Consider the following 19,570-nt stretch of genomic DNA (forward strand, 5'->3'; position numbering starts at 1 on the left):
GAGGAAGTAATTGACATTCTTATCAAAAGTAAAAATACACAATACAGATAAAAATATCACTTAATATACTTCCTCTAATATCTGAAAAATGCACTAATATTTAAAGCTACAGTTGGTAACTTTTATAAAAATAACTTTTGTCATATTTGCTGAAACTGTCACAAAATTCACACAGCGCTAAATAAAAAAACATAATATTCCTCTATCTACTCTGTTGCTTGTAGTGCTTATAATGTTCTCACCGCAGAGGAAAATTTTGCTGCTCACTACAGTCTTTTCTCTGTCTCTGAGAAATAAATCAGCTTCTTCCTTGGAAATAACTGAATTCTGATCTGTTTCTCCCCAACCTCTCCACAGGAGGTACAAGGAGCAAAAGAAAACATCAGTAGTTCTTTTGCTGTGCTCATAGGCTTCTCAGAGACGACTCTGAGAACAGATACAATACAGGCAATACAGCTGAGACTTGAATTTGATCACAGAAATTGTGGTGGCTCATTACTAAGCCACTCACGTATTCTTTTGGACCTTGCTGTTCTCTTAAGAGCAGAGTATTTCAGAAATAATAAAGGTTACTGCAGCGAGGGACGAAATTGGGCAAGAATAAATTTAGAATCAGGCTGAGACAAGAGGAAGGCTGAGCTGAATTTAAGAGATGTGAGAAAATGCTCAAAATCTTTTATTGATGTTGGATGCTGGACAAAGAAGAGATGTTATTTTAAATTTTTAGTGTACTGTTTGGCTGTAAAATGAGAACATATGTGACCTGTCTTCCATGTTAGAAACAATTAAACAAAGTACCAAGCCCACCAGTCAGACCAGCTGTCTTATTTTACAGCTAAACAGAACACTAAAATGTGTTTCTAAAAACATTTGAAGTGAAAAAAAGGCAACACAGTAACAGAATAAGATTCCTATTTTAGCAGCGATGCCAGTTTGACTGAAGTTCACGAGCCGTGATAGACAGCTACGTCAGAGACTCCTCAGCTCTGATTGGTTATTGCTGCCCGTGCAGCAGTCTGATTGTAGCAGATGCCATTAGAAGCAGCAAGAATAGGAGGGACGTGATTTTTTCACAGACTGTCTTATGCACTCAGAATATAATGACAGTTTCAGCAAATATGACACCAAGGTATTTTCATGAAAGTTTCTTTAATAGTAAATTAATCTGAAAAAAATCTAATTTATACTTATTAGAAAAATGGACACACTGAATTAGTGTTATTTCAATCACTTAATTCCAATGAATAGCTTTTGTTACCTTTTACCTATAGTCTAACAGTCAGTTGTCAAAGGAGCTGTACGTGACATTCAGAGTATATGTGTGAGTCAGAGTCTGGGGCGGGATTATCTGCACACAGTCAGAACATGCTAGATCATTGATGGGTATGATTGAGAGCATTAGAGAATAGAAAATTAAAAGACAAAAAAAAGCTGGAAAGTACTTTAAATTCATACTTAAGTAAATTACCTAAATGTGTGCTCAGTTGAGAGTCATTATAAATGCATTACAGTCACCATACATACATACAGGAGCAGCGGCACCCAGAGCAAAGGTTTACTGTATGTCATTTCTGATCCTTTTCTTTTTTTTTTTTTACAATGGCAACACCTCGTCGTTTTTACAACATGATAGCTTGTTGTTGTTTGAAAAAATGTCAAAAACACTGCGGTCCATTCTCTGTTATCTCAGCTGCACTCAAAGTGAAACAAACACACTCGTGTCGGGCCTGCGCTCACCACTTATTAAAACTCAGATCTGGTCTGATTCTAAGATTCAAGGCAAATATAAGTCAGTGTTTTACTACATTTCTATCAGATCGACAGACTCGATTAGTTGATTTCTGGAACGATAAATTCTGCTTCAGAGGTTTAAGTAAGTTGCCACTTACTTACCCTGGTAAGTAAGTGGCAACTTACCAGGGTAAGTACTTACTTACCCTGGTAAGTAAGTAAGTAAGAATAACATAAAGAAGGTGAAGAAAAATCTGGTTGATTGGGTTGGGTTGTCGATTGGGTTGAATCGACTGTCTTCCGTCACAGATTAGGCAATAAATCATCATTTATTATGAAATTAGGTTATGATAAGACGACTTATCAGCACAGAGGATATAGTTCTAGATCAATAACTGAGTGTTGGACGTTGTCTTCATATTCAACTTATTTAACCTAGATAAGGATTGTGCTTCACATGCTTTTACATCATCAATGCTCAATCTGGTGCGTTTTTAGTTTTGTATTGTTGATACCTGATTAACAGTTTCTTGTTGTGGTAGTAGTTGCAGCTGCTGTTATAGTAGTAGTAGTTTTGGATGTTAATTACTTGACCTGAACGATTTATTAATCACCATTACAGTTAAACTTGTAATCAGATTACAGATTAGAATATATGTAGTATCTCAGGTTTCAGAAGTCAGCCAGATGTTTACGCTCTCCCAGATAATCCAACAGGTCATTGGACTTTTGGACTCAAATGTTTTCCCTTTTTTGCATTGAACTCTCTTTGCTGCATTGTTCGTACGTTCCTGTCAATTAACTTCACTGATACAGCACATGCCAGTGTTTCCAAGTGGTATTGTTGCCATCGCTGTCACAAAAATAACCAAATAGTTTTCTGTTTTTTCCCAGAGCCTCGCAATGGGGCTCTTTTTCTTTTGCCATGTTGAGTTTCCGCAGTTACTTCAGGTGTTCAGCTATTCATCTCTTTCACAATCGGGGTTAGAAACTGCAAAGAATTGACGTTGGTATTTAGTGGCAGCTGGGGATAGCTACCGATAGCTACTTGGGGGAAAAAAAAGTGATATTCCTGTTCCCTTCCTGTTTTGGTTGCAAAACTGGTGACATTTTTCTATCATGAATCGAGCCTTCATTCATTTACCTACAAGATTGCACCCAATAGCAGATAAAATTGCTTTGTGAAAGAAAAGCTTATAGGAAACCAGTTTAAACACAGACAATGTAATTATTCTATAGTCTTAACATTGTGCATTCGACATTCACTTCATAATGATGAGCTAAAGCAAAAAATAAAGTCAATTTCCACTTTAAACACATTTTACTAGACTTGCACTTATAACACACACATGGAATGGTTCATTTCAAACAATGAATTTAGACCATCGACTGTATATTAACAACGGATGTGGGGCGCCCAGTAGCTCACCTGATATGGAGGAGCACCCCGTGTGCAAAGGCTGTGTCCTTGCTACAGCGGCAATGTCACCTGTCACCATCTTGGAATTTTGGAGCCAGAAATGATGATTTTTGGGTGAGAGGTTGGAGCTGAGGAGCAGCAAGGGGTTGATGTGACTCGTAGACTGTAGCAACACCTCGCAAACAGCCTATATCTTAAAGTAGCCATGCCCTTAAATATGCATAACTTTCATCCTTTATAAAATGTAACCCCGTACAGTTGTCATGAATGTTGAAATTAGCAAAAGAAACCAAAACTGTTTTTTGTACCCGGCTGTAAACATGTTTACTTCTGCTTCAAAGTTAGGAATTTTAACATGGGGTTTTGGAGCCAGCCTCAGGTGGCCATTTGATGAACTGCAGTTTTTGGCACTTGTGTGTGGGCTTCATTTCACAGTGCTAGGGGTTGCCACTTTGCTCAAACCTAACGCTGAATGATTGTGTGGTTGAAATCGTCCAGTGATGGCAGTACAGTCCATCTGAACTGCTTGGTCGAATAGCTTTATAAACCTTCCAAACCTCTCTGACACCTGATTATTCACACCCACTTCACAGTGTGACTGGCCAGCTGACACAGCTATTTATGTCACTTTTTAAGTGAACAACTGTGTGCAACTCTATGAATTTCTTTGCAGGGAGACCACACCTTAACAATATGGAAAGTTTATATAAAAGGGAGCAGAGATGTCTAACAGAATTAAATCCAAAGTCTAAAGCAATCAGGATGTCATTTGTACACTCAGTCTCCTGATACTGAAAGCTGACACATTTGGCATCAGGTCAAACCAGTTTGAAGCAGAAGCTGGACTGTGCATACGGCGCTCCTTGTACCTCCTGCTGTTCTTTACAGCCACAGACTCTTGAGACTGTGCCGGGTGTCAAATTTATGGCAGGTCATTCATTACAGGAAAATCTGACATTTCATAATGACCATCAGAACGATTTTGTCACACTGTTTCGTGGTCATATTTTTTTCATCTTGCTCTATGTTGCTACATATGGGTACTAAGATTCATTTAGACCAGTTTACTATAACATTCTGGAAGATTTAGTGGGATTTGGTGGTTTCTACAAGTCTACAAATTTCAAACAGCTGAAACTTTTCCTGGTAAGAATTCCTTCAGTGTTCATTGTTCAAGAGGTTTTTACCAGGAGCCAAATTATTCATAGAGGTCTCTTCCTTTCCAAAACACACTGACCAGGTGATTTTTAAACCAATAAGATGAAATTTTTAAAAAAGCAGGTAACAAATCAATGTTTCTTCAGTGTTATTTGGCATGCTGCAGACAGCCCACGTGCTCAGCACCTGCTAATGTGGGCTCTGCTTTTTTTCTGATATCTTAAGATCCAGAAGTTCAGGAGGTTTGTATCAGGAGCCAAATTATTTTCAGAGGTCTTCTCATCTCCAAAACAAACAGACACAGTAATTTAAATTGGTATAACCGCTAAGTAAAGCAGTTTCTCAATTGCTGCCAGTAAATCCAACACACCTGACCTTTAATTTTGAGAAATTATGTTGAAGTCAAGTACATGTTGCAGGAGCTTACCAGTGAACTACTAAATTGGCAGTAACGTGGGGTCAGACTGTGGTTTTTCATAAATTATTGAGCTGGTATCTCAGATTTCTCAGCGTGCTTGACTGTCATTCAGAGTCATAATCTCTAATCATCATAAAATGATAGTGGCTATGACAATGACGTGTTTCACAACGTCTCAACTTTGGAGCTGTTTACATTGGCAATCATAATTATCGTTTATATAGGTTGTGTAAAATAAACTGTATGATCGGTTTGGATGATTACCAAAATGTGACCTGCCCTCCAGAGATTGATGGTCAGTGTGATATCAGAGTAGGGCTGTAGTTTTATCAGATATTTGGTTTTTATAGACTTCTGATGGGCTTCTCCACCCTGTTGTTAAGACACAGTTTGATGTGGCTGCTTCGTGTGTTTATCAGTTTTCTGATATATGCAGCTGATGTCATTGAATTCTCAAAGAAGCGTAAGAAGCACAAGAGCGACATGATGCATTTGGATTGAGTATAAGGTGTTTTTGGTTCTAAACTCACTCTAATAACCATATTTCTGCATGAAATCTACCTCTGCACAGGACCACATACACGCTACCAACCTTTATACGAACCTGCAATGCTTGAATTAGAATGAAATTATTTCTTCAGAAATCTGACTTAAATTTGGTTAACAGTGATCTTGAAAAGGTATTAAAAAGCATTGAATTTAAGAGTCTGATTTTTGTAGACACCCTGGTTTTTTTTTTAGGAATATTACTTATTTTCTGGAATGTAAGTACATTAACTCAAGTATTGTACTTATTGTACAATACTTATTGTACAAGTATTGTATAGTACAAACTTGAGGTACTTTACTCATATTTCCATTTTATGCAATTTCTAGTCCACTACATCTCAGATTCAAATATTGTACTTTATCTGCGTTATATGTGACAGCTTTAGTTACTTTTGAGATTACAATTTTTCGAGCTTCTCCTGTCCATTGAAAACCATGTATCTACAGATGAGGGGATATTTACGGCAGAACTGAGGGTGAAAACACCACAACATTTTACAAAACACAATTTAATTTCACAAAACACATTTTGCAAAATAAAACGACATTTTGTGAAACACTACAACATTGTTGTGTTTGTGAAAATTTGTTTTGTGAAAATTTGTTTTGTGAAATCGTTTTTCCTAAAATGTTGTAGGGTTTTGTGAAATGTAGTTGTTTTTTTCTAAAATGTTTATGTATAATGTGAAATGCTGTTGTGTTTTGACCCTCAGGACCACTGCAGATTTTGAATGTTTGCTGAAGGAAATTTCTCTGCTGCAGAGACTGTCTAATATGGGAAAGCACTGCAATACATACAGTATATACAGGACATTATAATCACTCTGTCCTTTAGTTCAGTCCATTCACAAAATAAAAAAGAATTATAACACATCAGGACTCGTAGAATCTGTCTGATAATTATAAATGATCTGGAGGTTCCTGATCCAAATACACAGTCTGTTTCCCAGCCTACTTTTTAATTGAGGTATTTATTTCACCAGCAGAGGGAGTTAGAGTCCACAAATAACGCCTCCAAACTTTGACAGATCTGGTGAGCTGAAGATGTCCTCTAACACATTTTAACAATGAAATGAAAGCTTGTTCATGGGAGCAGTACATTTGAAACACGTCCACATCATGATCTTCCAGTTCTGCGCTAAAATATATAACCAAAGCTTAGCTGAATGAACAAGAGTCGGATTTGCGTGTTAATTGTTTGTGCCTTTCCTCATTTCATTTTTATGGAAGCTCATTGCCACCAGTGTGATGAGAATAAAAAATCTTTTAAGTCATTATAATGAAAAACTATCAGAAATAATGAGTTAATATCTCAAAATAAAGAATTAGTATCTCAAAATAATGAGGCATTTTCTTGAAACATTAACTTGTCAAAAATAATGAGTTACTATCTCAAGATAATGAGAAACTTTCAAAAATAACAAGTTAGTATCTCAAAATAATGATGTTGCACTTCAAAATAAAGAGAAAATGATTCAAAGTAATTGGCTTCAGCATTTAACTTTTATCAATCCCGTTTATTGAAGTTTGTTTTTGCATCAATACAATAAAAATACAAAAAGTCTTAGAGTACATCAAAGCTGAATGTTGCAGATTTGGAGGAAAACAACAGTTGTCCCAGTTTGCTGTCATCATTAAATTTCCTGCAAATATAAGAACAAATAAGAAAAAATGCTAAAAAAAACAAAAAAAACAAATGGGGGACGTTAATTACAACATGACTAATCATAGCTTTACATACAAGAATAAAGTGCTGAATTTCGGGACATAATTTACAAGATGAACAAAGTAAACACTCACTTAATATATCAAAATACACACAAGCAATACTGTAATTATTTTGAGAAAATTTACCATTATAATAATTTGCAGGGTCTTTTTTGCTTTGATCCATCACTCATTTTGAGCCCCGACTCATCATTAATGTTATATAGTAGTATCATAATACTGTGAATTTTGAGGTATTTGTACTTTACTTGAGTATTTCTGTACTTTAAACTTCCTCTCCACTACTTAAGAGGGATATATTGTACTGCATTAAATTTATATATGAAAAGTGATATATATATATGTATATATATATATAACTTTAACATCACTGCATGAGTAATAATAATCACATAATACATGGAAGAATGCTTTTACTTCTGATGGTTTTCTGTAAATAGATATTTCTGATAATACAGCTATACTTTTATTATGTTTAAGGGGAAAACTTTGATTACAGGACTTTTAGTTGTAATGGAGTATTTTAATATTTTTTGATTGCCTCTTACACAAAAAAGTATAAGACTTCTACTATACTGTCAAGTGCAAAATAATGCAAAAAAAGAGGAGTGAGATGATGACTTCAAACCAGATGAAGCCAGAAATGTACAGATAACAGAACAGTTTATGTAACTCTCAGTCAAAGAACTTATAAAGTATTGAAACTCTGCAGCTTTTACAAACTCATTCTGCAAGAATGCCCATTTATATTCCTGGTTAAGACATATTCTGCCTTAAAGGGAGGAGTATTTTTCAGAGCTTATATAAAAAGCAAAAATCTGTGCCCCACTAGGATTCAGATCCAACTGTACTACACATACACACACACATCCCACCTGTCTTTTCCAACTGCCTTTTATAAATTTGCAGAAGAAAGATCCCTTTATTTCTGCCATCTGCCTTTCGTCACAGCACTCTGCACCTCCTCGCTGCTCACTCCCTCATGTTCTACTCTGCAGCTCCTACACTGTTTGCTGTCTCTTTACTCTTTATTTTTCATGTTGTGTGACTCTGCCGGTAAAACTCCCCCTTGCTGCCGGCTTCTAAGCCTGGCACACATCAAATTTTTCTAGTTTGGCACTTTCCAAACAAACACTTGACAGCAGTAAAAAACAAAAAGTTGGTGGACAGTGTGTGTCAACACAGAAGTTTCACCTCACAGATGTTGGGATTGTTGAGCATTCATGTCATGCAGCAGTTAACAAAATTACGTTTATGATTAACAAAATCGTAAGTTTCCAACTTCTAAATGGTGTTTACATTAACATCCAGGTTGTAGACACAGAATGTCCAACATATCTGATATCTGACTGAAAGCAAACAAATATAGCCACTACACCTGAGCTACAGTCCGTCATTTAATGTAATTAAACCCAAATTTAAGTCACGCATCAGCCCTTACACATTTACCTTCATAAAATTGTCCCTGTGAAAACATTTATTCACCAACATACTGTTCAGACAGAAGTCATGATGTACTGTATGACTATGTAACATTCCTTTCTATCAAAGTCATCCTGACGCAACAAGCAGACAGCTGACTGCAGGTGAACACAGTCATACAGCCAAGCAGGCGTCTGATTGGTTGGTTTGCTTTTAACTAGTGGCTGGTTCATTTGCTACAACAATGGACCTATGGCGAGTAAGCGCTAACCTCTCTCTCTCTCTCTCTCTCACTCTCTCTCTCCACACACACACACACACACACACACACACACACACACACACACACACACACACACACACACACACACACTGCCAGACCCTGAGGTAAAGAATTACAGGTATTAGAGTGGCAGACAGACAGGTATGTCTGCTCTGCTTCAGATATGAGCTGAAAGCTTTTTGAGCTGACCGGCTTAGGGCACTTTAATAATACACCCCTTTGCGTGTGTGTGTGTGTGTTTGTGTGTGTGTGGGTGGGGGGGGGGGGGGCACACAGAGAGTTAGCCACTAGAGGACTCTGTTACACGCAAACCAAAGAAAAGTGTCTGTTTTTCACGTTTTAATACTTCAGCTGTTAGTGTTCAAGAAATGAATGTGCTTCATGATTTTATTATGCAGAACATCAGATGTAGATTAAACTGTGACTTTGTTCAATTTTAAAAACTCCACCCTGATTCACTGTGCAGAGCTCATGTGCTCACTGCAATGAAAAGGTTGATTTAATCACAGTTACATTTTGACCATGTGGCACTTAAAGTGTTTTGATGGGTGTAAGAATAGAATAATTCATGTTTAGCGTTAGGCTGATATGCTGAGTGGCAGGGCTCAGCCTTAAGACCATGACACACAAAGTCAACAGTCAGTCGATCGTGAGTGTCCCTGCCCCTCGTCGCAGCAGTGTGTCTTGGCCCTTGTCGACCCTCCTCAACCCTCTTCTGCTTTTTTCCCACCAATTCAGCATGTTTGAGCTCAGATTAGAGCTACTGTTCCTTTGCATTGAGAGAAGCTAGTTGATGTGGTTTGGCATCTGATCAGCACGCCTCCTGTGTATCTCCCGGTAGAGGTTTTTCAGGCACATCCAACTGGTAGGAGGCCCCTGGGGCAGACCCGGAAGAAGATGGAGGGATTAGATGTCTCATCTGGCCTGGGAACACCCCAGGAAGAGCGGTAAAACACTGGGGAGAGGGATGTCTGGAGTAGTAAGCTTAGCCTGCTGCCGCTGCAACCTACAGATTAAAGTGGGTGGATGAACATTCATGTTCCTCAGAGGATGAATCTGAATGACTTTAGTGATATTCTAGTACCATGAGGTTAAATTTTGTGGTGTTGAGTGAATTATATTAGCGGCAATTGGGCGGATTGTTGAGAAATTTGGTACAGAGCTTCATGTCCCCATCAGGATAAATGATCAAGTAATAACTTTGTCATTGTGAGCATTTTAGCACGCTGACGTTAGCATTAGCTTAATGCACCTCTCACAAAACCACTGGTATGGCCATAGACTTTTATTTCTGTTTAGGTTTTCTTTGAGAGAGTTGGTGAGAAGGTCTAACATGATTTATATCGCACTTTTCAAAACAAACACAAAAGTTCAAAGGCTTTTGATCATATATTTAAAGCAAAAGAGGAATAAAGAATAAGAACAAATTACGGGAGCAAGCATCAGTACCTTTGAGAATAAACAGTTTTTGAGATTATGTCTTGAGGCGACAAAATACTATATCTATCTAGCTGTGGAGTTTCTGTAATGCACTTCAAAGAAATTACCTGTCAGTCAGACTCTGTGTTTATTGTAGCTTATGTTTTCCAGGATTTTCTCTGTTTAAGTGTTTTTATGCAGGTGGAGCTCTTCTCTCAGTCTGTCTGTCAAAATTGCTCCAACTGCTCACGACAGTTGGAAATGTGATCTTGTTAGTATTAAACACAGCAGGTATACTGGAAGTATGTTAAACATCAATTGTGTAACAGCTTGCAGATAACTATTATCGTAACAACCATCTGCTTGTAAAAATATTGCAGTATTATGACCTAAAAGCGTGGATGAAAGCTGCAGAATAAGAGGAAGATCTTAAGGTTTTGTGCTTTCTTTTGATGGTCTCTGGTAAAGAGGCCAGCGAGAGCTGTGAAGGAAGAATTCATTACTCCAGATTGAGCTGGGTCACACTCTCTAATCCCAGACCCCTACCTGTCTGACTCCTACAGTCATGGGAAAAAACTCTCTCACACGCACTCGCTTTCTTCCTCCTCCAAACTGTCTTTTCTCACTCAATCCTCCGGCTCTCTCGCCCTAAATCCCTCCTGGAATCTCAGACCTGTGTGTGAACCAGACCACGCTCTGACTGATATGAGTTGTTACAGACTGAGACCGATACTGATCCCTCTGGTTTGAAGATGCCGACACGCCTCCCTATCTTTAAATCTGACCACTTTTATGACAAATACGTGAAAGTATCCAGTGTTCCTTTCTGAATTAACTTCTGGAACAAACATCCTTGACATTAAACCTCCACAAACAGCACATAAGGATGCCAATATTTATCCTTATCAAAATATATTTATATTTATAATTGCAATCAAATGAAAGTTTCTGATTAGAAGGAGCTGATGTTATAAGCTTCTCATCGTGTGAATGTGAATCATATCAGGGGTGTAGCACACACGCAAACCCACATCTGATTTTTAATAAACACAATATTAATCACAAAAATTCTCCTAAGCCATAAATAATACAAAAAGATCCAGCCAACCAGACAGACCAACAAGTTATTCACAAGCTGTAATTATTTCTTTGATTATCAGATGGTGGAGTCACTGGGTGTAGAATAACATGGTCAAATATTTTTTGCATAAACTTTTGTGATTTTATTATTTTAAAATTAGATAGTGAATTCATTAAGCTGAATTTAAGAAGACAAGTTAAATCATTACAAAAAATATTTCACCTTGTCCTCTCAAATTCAGTCAAGGCAGCCTGGTCACTAACTTTTTGAAGTTAAAACAAATAGTTTATTTTTGCAGTGTGAGTATGCGATCACTTTTCATATGCAGAGAAGCTGCAGCGGTGTGTTTTGGAGAATAAGAAGATTGCCTCTTACGTGAATGTAGTTGTTGGCTCTAAGTGGAATTTGTGCCCATGTGCTGAACAGGAAGTATAGATTTGCTCCAGTCATTTAAACCCCCCCACAGAGTGGATGTTTCAGTTTGATTAATTAAGTACTCACTCAGCATGATCAATAACACAGTGGATGTTTGTGTAAAGCCCTTAGCTAGATGAGTACAAAGAAGTTATATCATTATTATTAAGAGCGGTAGGCAGTAGGATTCAGCTAAAAGCCTAATAATGGTCACAAGAACTGATTTTTTTCTGCCCGTATCATAAAAATGTATTAAGACTAAATTATAGAAACTGAATACTGGCAAAAACAAAAATATCATCATGGGTTGAAGAACATATCAGTCTGAGTCAAATGTGTGCTAACCACACAGCAGCTGCCTCAGCTTAATAACCACAGCAGGCAGCCTCTTGCTTTTAGCAACTGGTATCTGTGGCGAGCTTCACTTTTAGCTTCCAGCCTCTCACACTGTATTTAGGTGTCAGTCTCTGCCAGCCACGGTGACACATGTGGGGTATTTCAGCAGTTAGCCATCATTAGCGGTTTCCATATTTTCAGCAGCTTTACCAGAGATGAGGTCATCTTCTGCACACAGGTCTTCTTTCTAGCACACAGAAATGTCTCAGTATTCGGAAGTAACACCTTATCTTTTTGCTGATCGCGTTTGGTGTTTACTTTTATGTTGTTGAGAGTTCTTTATTTCAAGTGGTTTGATTTTACCATTTTTATTGCAACACACATAGGGAAGTTAAAAGGAAACTGGTATTTTTAAACGATCTTATTTTACCAAGTTTTTGTAATAAGTGACTAATGGAGACAACAGTTTTTTAAAGCTGGTGTAATATTGAGTGAACGGGCCACAGCCAGCGACCATGAAACAGGTTGCAGTGTAACCACTCTGGGGAATAAAGCACCGTCAGTTTGAGTCCACTGAAATTGCTTGTTTTTGCCACTTTGACTTTTGTTTGTCAAAGTGGAACCTATTTTCAATACTCTGTGTACTAGTGGTTGTATTAGTAGTATAATACTGATTTGTATCATGTCTTTTATGTTAAAAGTAACTAGTAACTAAGCGTCAAATGAGTGTAGTGGAGTAAAAAATACAGTATATTCCTGAAAATGTAGTGGAGCTTAAGTGTAAAGTAGCACAAAATGGAAAGTTAAGTATGTCAAAATTGTACATAAGTACTGTACTTGAGTAAATGTACTTTGCTATATTCCACCACTGCTATAAGCGGCTCTTTCAAATTAGTCATTTGATCTTTTGTTATTGCAAAACTGTTCATCAGTGCACCTTTAAATGATAGATACAGATATTCTGACCATATGGGACAGGAATGCATGATATCAGTTCAATAATGGCACCCATTCAATATACATGTCATAGTGGATGAGGAAAAACTGCATGTGAGAGTAGTATAGTGTGCTCTGAGACAATTTTGGACACCATAATCCTTGTTATTCCTATCACCCAATCAACCTAAAGCTGGTCATGAAAGACCACAAACTGATATGATTGGCTCAGTGGTGAAGCTTGACATGTCTCACGGCCAAGTCATGGCAAAGTGTATGGCATGATGATCAATTAAATCTGATTAAGTGACGTAGGTATTTTGCAGTCTGAATCCAGCATGTTGTACTGAGCACAAGGTGGTTTAACCCTTTAAAACCTGAGCAAATTGGATTGACTTCTTTCAAAAACGTGTAGAAAGCAATGAGCAACTTAACAAAAATGGTCCAACAATAAGCAGTATACAGTTTTTGTTGTGTAACATTGTAAGTATATTGTTATAATAATTAGACATATAGGGTTGTTGTTTTTTTTTTTTTTACATTTTTCCCTACAATTTTAAATTTTTTTACATTACTTTTAAGGTAATTTTCTGGTCACTTTTTACTAATTTCTTACATTTCTTGCCAAGTTGTCTATTGCTGCCTAATCTAAACAAACCAATTTGCCAAGGTTACAAGGGTTAAATGTGAAAGGCATCTCAATGCGGCACAAGGAAACTAATGTTGATCCAGGTCTCAAGGGGTTAAATACACAGCATTTTGCAGAGTTTTGTGAAATAGCTGTACTCCAGAAAATCTATTCCAAAAAAGCCTACTTATGCTTCAGAAGGATGTTTTGATATTTGTTTTTATCCCCTGCAGGATTTATTTGTGTGCGCTTCTTGTTTGTATCAGGCTACATGTTGCAAACAGGCTTAGTGTTTTACACTAGTGACAGCCGGGAGTCACTCCCAAAACATCCATTGTGACTGAGTGTGTGTGTCTGCGTGTGTTTGTGAGACACCAGACAATCCATTGTTATGTGTTTGCTGACATGGTGCATCATCCGCGGGGTTGCTACTGTTGCTTTCCCAGCAGCACAATGAACAGGCAATGCAGAGATGCTGAGCCCGACACTCCACAGCTTTATTTAGCTGAATGACACATGTGGACACACACATACACACATACACAGCGAACAGAGAGAGAGAGAGAGAGAGAGAAAGAAAGGTGTGTGTGTAAGTGTGTGTGTGTGTGTGTGTGTGTGTGTGTGTGTGTGTGTGTGTGTGTGTGTGCGTGCATGCGCATGCATGCATACGTGCGTGTGTTGGCATCTTAAGTGGAGTAAGAGGACAAGGGTTCAGAAGTTTTCACAATGAAGGAAATCTTTTTTTTTCAGCCACGGCAAGAATGAAAAACTCCTATTATATAAATACTTTAAGGCATAAATAAGCTATTTTTAAAATCTGATGTGATTTGATAAAAGCAACTTGTTTTCCTGTGCTATGAGTGCTGCTTTCAGGTTTATTTAAAAGCCAAATTTAGAAAATAAGACAAGAAATGTGCATGAATAATAAATGTGTCATTGTTTCATATCTGTCATCTTGTGTTCTGGCTTTTGAAAGAGGAGAGATGAGATTAAATCAGTGCAATTTACAGCAAGATAAAAGTAAAATATAACAACAGTTTGACCCAATTTCAACACCAAAAATTAACAAAAGTTTAAGTGGTTTATAAGAACATAAGATTAGTAAATGTGCATTTTTTACCCTTTAAGACCTGGATCAACTTCAAATTTCTTGTGTTACGTTCAGATACCTTTCACAAATATTTTTGAACCCTGCCAAAGTTGGATTGACATCATGTTTTCTTGTGCTGCATTCAGGACGTTTTCCACTGAATACTGATTTGATGTCTTTCAAACACATGGGAAAAAGCATAATAAGCAACTTGGCAATAAATGTACTGCAAACTGCAAAAAAAAAAAAAAAAGACTAAAAGGTGAGAAGAACTTGATCTAAAAATGAGGGGAAATGTCCAGAAAACTACATTTATAATGTTCTTGATTATATATTTAAATTTTTGAGTTCTGTTCAGTTTCTTTCAGCTTTTCCTTGAGGTCATTTTCTGTTTTATTTATTCATTTTTTAATTTGTTTTATTTTTCACTTTACTTTTTTGAAACTGTTTTTCTTATTTTCCAGTTCTTTGTTGCAGGTTTTCAATTGTTAAACTAGGTAGGCCTACCTTCTATAAAAGTCTTTTGTCTGTCAAGATAAATTAAGTGATTTATGTATGTTGCATTTCATTCCTGCCAGGTGGCATCGTCTTGTCATTACTGTTTTGGGTTTAATGTTGATACTCTGAATCCCATTTCTTGCCAGTTAGGTTTTCGCAACGTGAATTTGCCTTGGTGTTGTGGTGCGTAATACACCAAATATAATAAGTAGGAGAAAATATAAGCAAAATGTAATCTAAAATATAAAACAGAAATTTACAATAAAATTGTGTAAAACATATATTATTTAGTATAAATAGCTGAACAGTGATTAAAACAAGGAGAATGTACAACATTTTAAAAGTTACCAAGTTGACATGATCTTGTGTTGATAAATGTGAATATGAATTAACAGTAAGACAAATCTCTTAATAAAAAAAGAATATCTTTATTGTGGTTCGACCATAGTTGATGTAAATGTGTTTCTGATCCAACCTTAGATATTTAACAGCACAACATGTCATGCAAACTCGCACAGAACCAGCCGTGCAAACAGCCTCGTGCCACAGTTTCTTTCTCACTGTGTTAAGTCAATAGAAACTGTAGCTGTTATCAAGGTTTAGTTCAAGAACATCCTCTCCTTGCTTGGCGCTGCATGTATGTGAAGTGGAGATATCCTGAGAGAGAAAGAGAGAGATGATGACAAAGGAAAGCTCCGGCAGAGAAAAAAAAAAAACTTCCATGAATTATTCAGCTTTCCTTTTGTCTGCACTCCATTTATCTCTCAATCCTCTCTTTTTCTCGAGCTGCTACAGACTCTGACAGCTTTATTGTAGCTGCTGGGAGCTTCTCTCTGTGTGTGTGTGTGTGTGTGTGTGTGTATGTGTGTGTGTGTGTGTTTCTTTCCTTGTGTGCGTGTGAAACTCAGGGCGTTTGCGATGTGTGTATACTGTGTGCAAGTGCTGTATAACAGTGCAGTCGTGCCTTGTGTCCCCCCCATACACAAACACGCACACACACACACACACACACACACACACCATTTTAAATAGCCTGGTAATTAGACAGGCAAATTACAGTCCTTTCTGCCTGCATGCAGCTAAGGACTGTGGGAAACGTAGGCAGCTTAAGTGTTTCCTTTTATTGCAGGGATGGCAGAGGACCAGGAGTGTTTTTTGGGATTTCTAAAGGCAGAGGGGAAGAAAGGGAGGCAGCGTTAGTGTGATTATCAGCGGCTTCAAAGTTCATCACGATCTTGGTTAGAGGGAGCAGAGAAGTCTGTTGGACATACTTGCTGATTAATTGCTTTTTTTAATGTTGATGCACGCTCAGAGACAGGAGGCATCGTGGGCGCAGGGGGGAACAACTGAGTACAAAGAGACACAGAACAAATGTTGTTTTCCTGAAAAACTAGAGAGCATGAAGAGAGTGCATTACCTTTATTAGAACTGCAAAAACCTCTAAATTCAGTGGATTATGATTACAAGGTGTAGCTTTTTCTGTGGTGACTGCATCTGGATCTCGATCTGCGTCGAAATACACACAGTGATACATAATCATGTTTGACTGATGACATTCATTTTGGAGAAGATCTAAATCCTGTCTAGGAAGAATTTTGCAAATGTGGTGTGAATCTTTAGTTATTTCAATTTTTTAATTGAGTCTTTCACTGTAGAACCATGTTGCATTCAAGATGGACCTTCTCTGCAGTCTGAGGCTCAGCTGACCACCTCCAAATGGGTTGTGGTGACATTAAATGGGCTTCGTGACATCAACATCAACAAGATTCAATGACATGTATAAATAGCCTTTGCTGCTATTTTTAGACATAACAGATACTTTATTAGTTTCAAGTACGTTTCAATTAAAAGCAAAGACAAAATCGAATGACAAGTGCTTGGTTTGCGGATGAAAGACAAGCCCTGCCTCGGGGTTGACCAATACTGGTTTTATAGGGCCGATGCCGTTACTGATTATTAGTTGTTAATGAGACCAATAACCGATATTTGGAACTGATATGCATTTACAATAAAAATTTAAATCTAACTTCCAATATATAGAATTTGCAATATAACAAACTCCAACACAAAACCTCCTTTAAATGCCTTTAGCAAATGTTTAATCAAAACTTAAACGTTCAACATCATATACAGCAAGTTTCCATCAAGTTTTTTTAAAATAAAGTCAAGTGAAAATTTGAATAAAAAATGAATTAAAAAAATAGCTCCCTGGGGTTTTACAAAGTAAAAAGTCCTCCCATGCGCTTTTTAATAAATTGTTTTTATCTGTGATCGTTAAAATAAGATGTCGATAAAGATAATCGGCATAATGCCAATATCAGCCCCAATAATCGCCCAGGCCGAGAATCTGTTTACGTCTACTGCCTGCTGATTGTAGCAAGAAGACCGTGCAGGAGGACTTGGCTGGCACATCAAGAAATGGGACAGTCTTAGGAGACATTACAAGCAAGCTGGAGAAGAAAGAAATGTTAAAATTTCCAACAGCAGTACAAGAAACAATAACACCATTGGGGCAGACAACGTTCTATTGATTTGCAAGTACAAGTACATCATCAAGTAAAGACACACCTTCAAGCAGGTAGTCCAGTAGTATAAGAGACACAAATCCCTGCCACATGAAACAGCGTCAGCCAGCAGCAAATGTGCAAAACCAAAACTAATAAAGCAAAAGGGGGAAAAAAGAGAGGGACAGGGCATCAGAGAAATGTTGGTCATCACTTTAAACAGACTCTGGCATCCCTGAGTCCTCAGTCTGTATATGCTAGGCCTGTGTGGTAACCCATCATCCCAAAAGATAATAATCAGTCAAATAATCTAATGCTGCGTTCTTGTCATGTCACATTCACTGTAGTAACTTGTACGGTGCACATGTCAACAGCCTAATTACAATACTGAGGAGGGTAATTTCTGTGTCATTGTGTCCAAGTTGTACCAACAAGCTGTAACCTGGCATTCAGGCTGTGTCAGCAAACAGAGCAGATTTACGCGAGTGTTACTTTTATTGTGTTTTTAATTCAGCATGTGTTAATTACCTCGACAAACGGGATGCCAGATAGCTACTAATCCCATTGTTCCCAGAACGAGCCAGCCAGCTGATTCTGCACAAACGGGTTTCTGCTGCTTACTCTCTCTCTCTCTCTCTCTCTCTCTCTCTCTTGCTCTCTCTCTAGCTCTTTCTCTCTCGCTCGCTCTCGCTCTCGCTCTCGCTCTCGCACAGGTTAGCAGATTCCATGCAGACAGGTGTAGCAACATTCATACGGCCTGTTTGTAGTTTGAATATTTGAAACTGGTCTAACTGGCTGTGCAGTTCTCTGTCTCAGCTCACCTCTTATGCACAAACAGTGTTTGACTCAGTCAGCTGGATCAACAGTTACAGTGTAGGTGCAGGTGTTGTCATTTTCTCTCAGAGAGGCTGCTCATAATTATGTAATTACAGTCTAAACAGTATGACATGATCTCGTGAACTTGTTATCTAATGAGTTTGTTAAGGAGAAGTCTTTTTTTTTTTTCAACAAAAAACTGTGAAAGAAACAAGATTCTGTGATGCCTATAATAATCCCCATCCCACTCTTAACCGTCCTCCTGGCGACTTTCCCAGAGGGTTTGATCCGTCTCATCCACCCAAAAGACACAATCACACACACATATACAGCCATACCCTAACAAATGGATCATATTTTTTAGCTTTTGCAAAACAAAAAACACAACAGCAAAAGTGTAAAAACTGATGAGCTAACAGAAGCTGCAAACATTAGCCAGTTCAGCTAACTAGCTGGCTGCCTACAATGATAAACAAATCCAGCATAAAGGCATGCCGCTGTGTGGGAGATGGATGCGAGCTGCTACTATATCAGAATTTAGGCTGACATTAGTAACTCTGTCATGACCAGTGGTGGAATGTAACTAAGTACATTTACTCAAGTACTGCACTTAAGTACAAATTTGAGGTACCTGTACTTTACTCAAGTCTGATCTTTTTCTATACCACTTTATACTTTTACTCCACTACATTTCTAGGCAAATATTGTACTTTTCACTTGACTACATTTATCTGAAATCTGAAGTTAAACGTAAAATGTAATTGAAATTTATCTCAAATTTAATTCGTTTTTTATTTGAATTAATCTTTATCAGCCATACAAGTACAAAAGAAGCTTTTTAAAAAGTGAGCAGGAGACTGTGTGTTCAACCATCTCATGAAACTAATGTTAGCTTAATAAGCTAGATGGCAAAATTGATGGTTGACAACCAGAGATGAGAAGCTGCTTTTGTTTCCCTCTATATGAAATCAAGGACCCATTGTTTCTGAAACTGTGTAAGAATTTTTATTGATGGTAAATCTGCCATATATTATCAATGTCAACCTAAAAAGTAATTGTAGAGTATTTTAGGGGTGTCAAGGTATTCAGCAGGTGAACATTTTAGCATAAACAATGTACACATAGCCCATGCTTTCTCA

The sequence above is a fragment of the Plectropomus leopardus genome, chromosome 16 (assembly GCF_008729295.1).
Source record: "Plectropomus leopardus isolate mb chromosome 16, YSFRI_Pleo_2.0, whole genome shotgun sequence".
Taxonomy (NCBI): Eukaryota; Metazoa; Chordata; class Actinopteri; order Perciformes; family Serranidae; genus Plectropomus; species Plectropomus leopardus.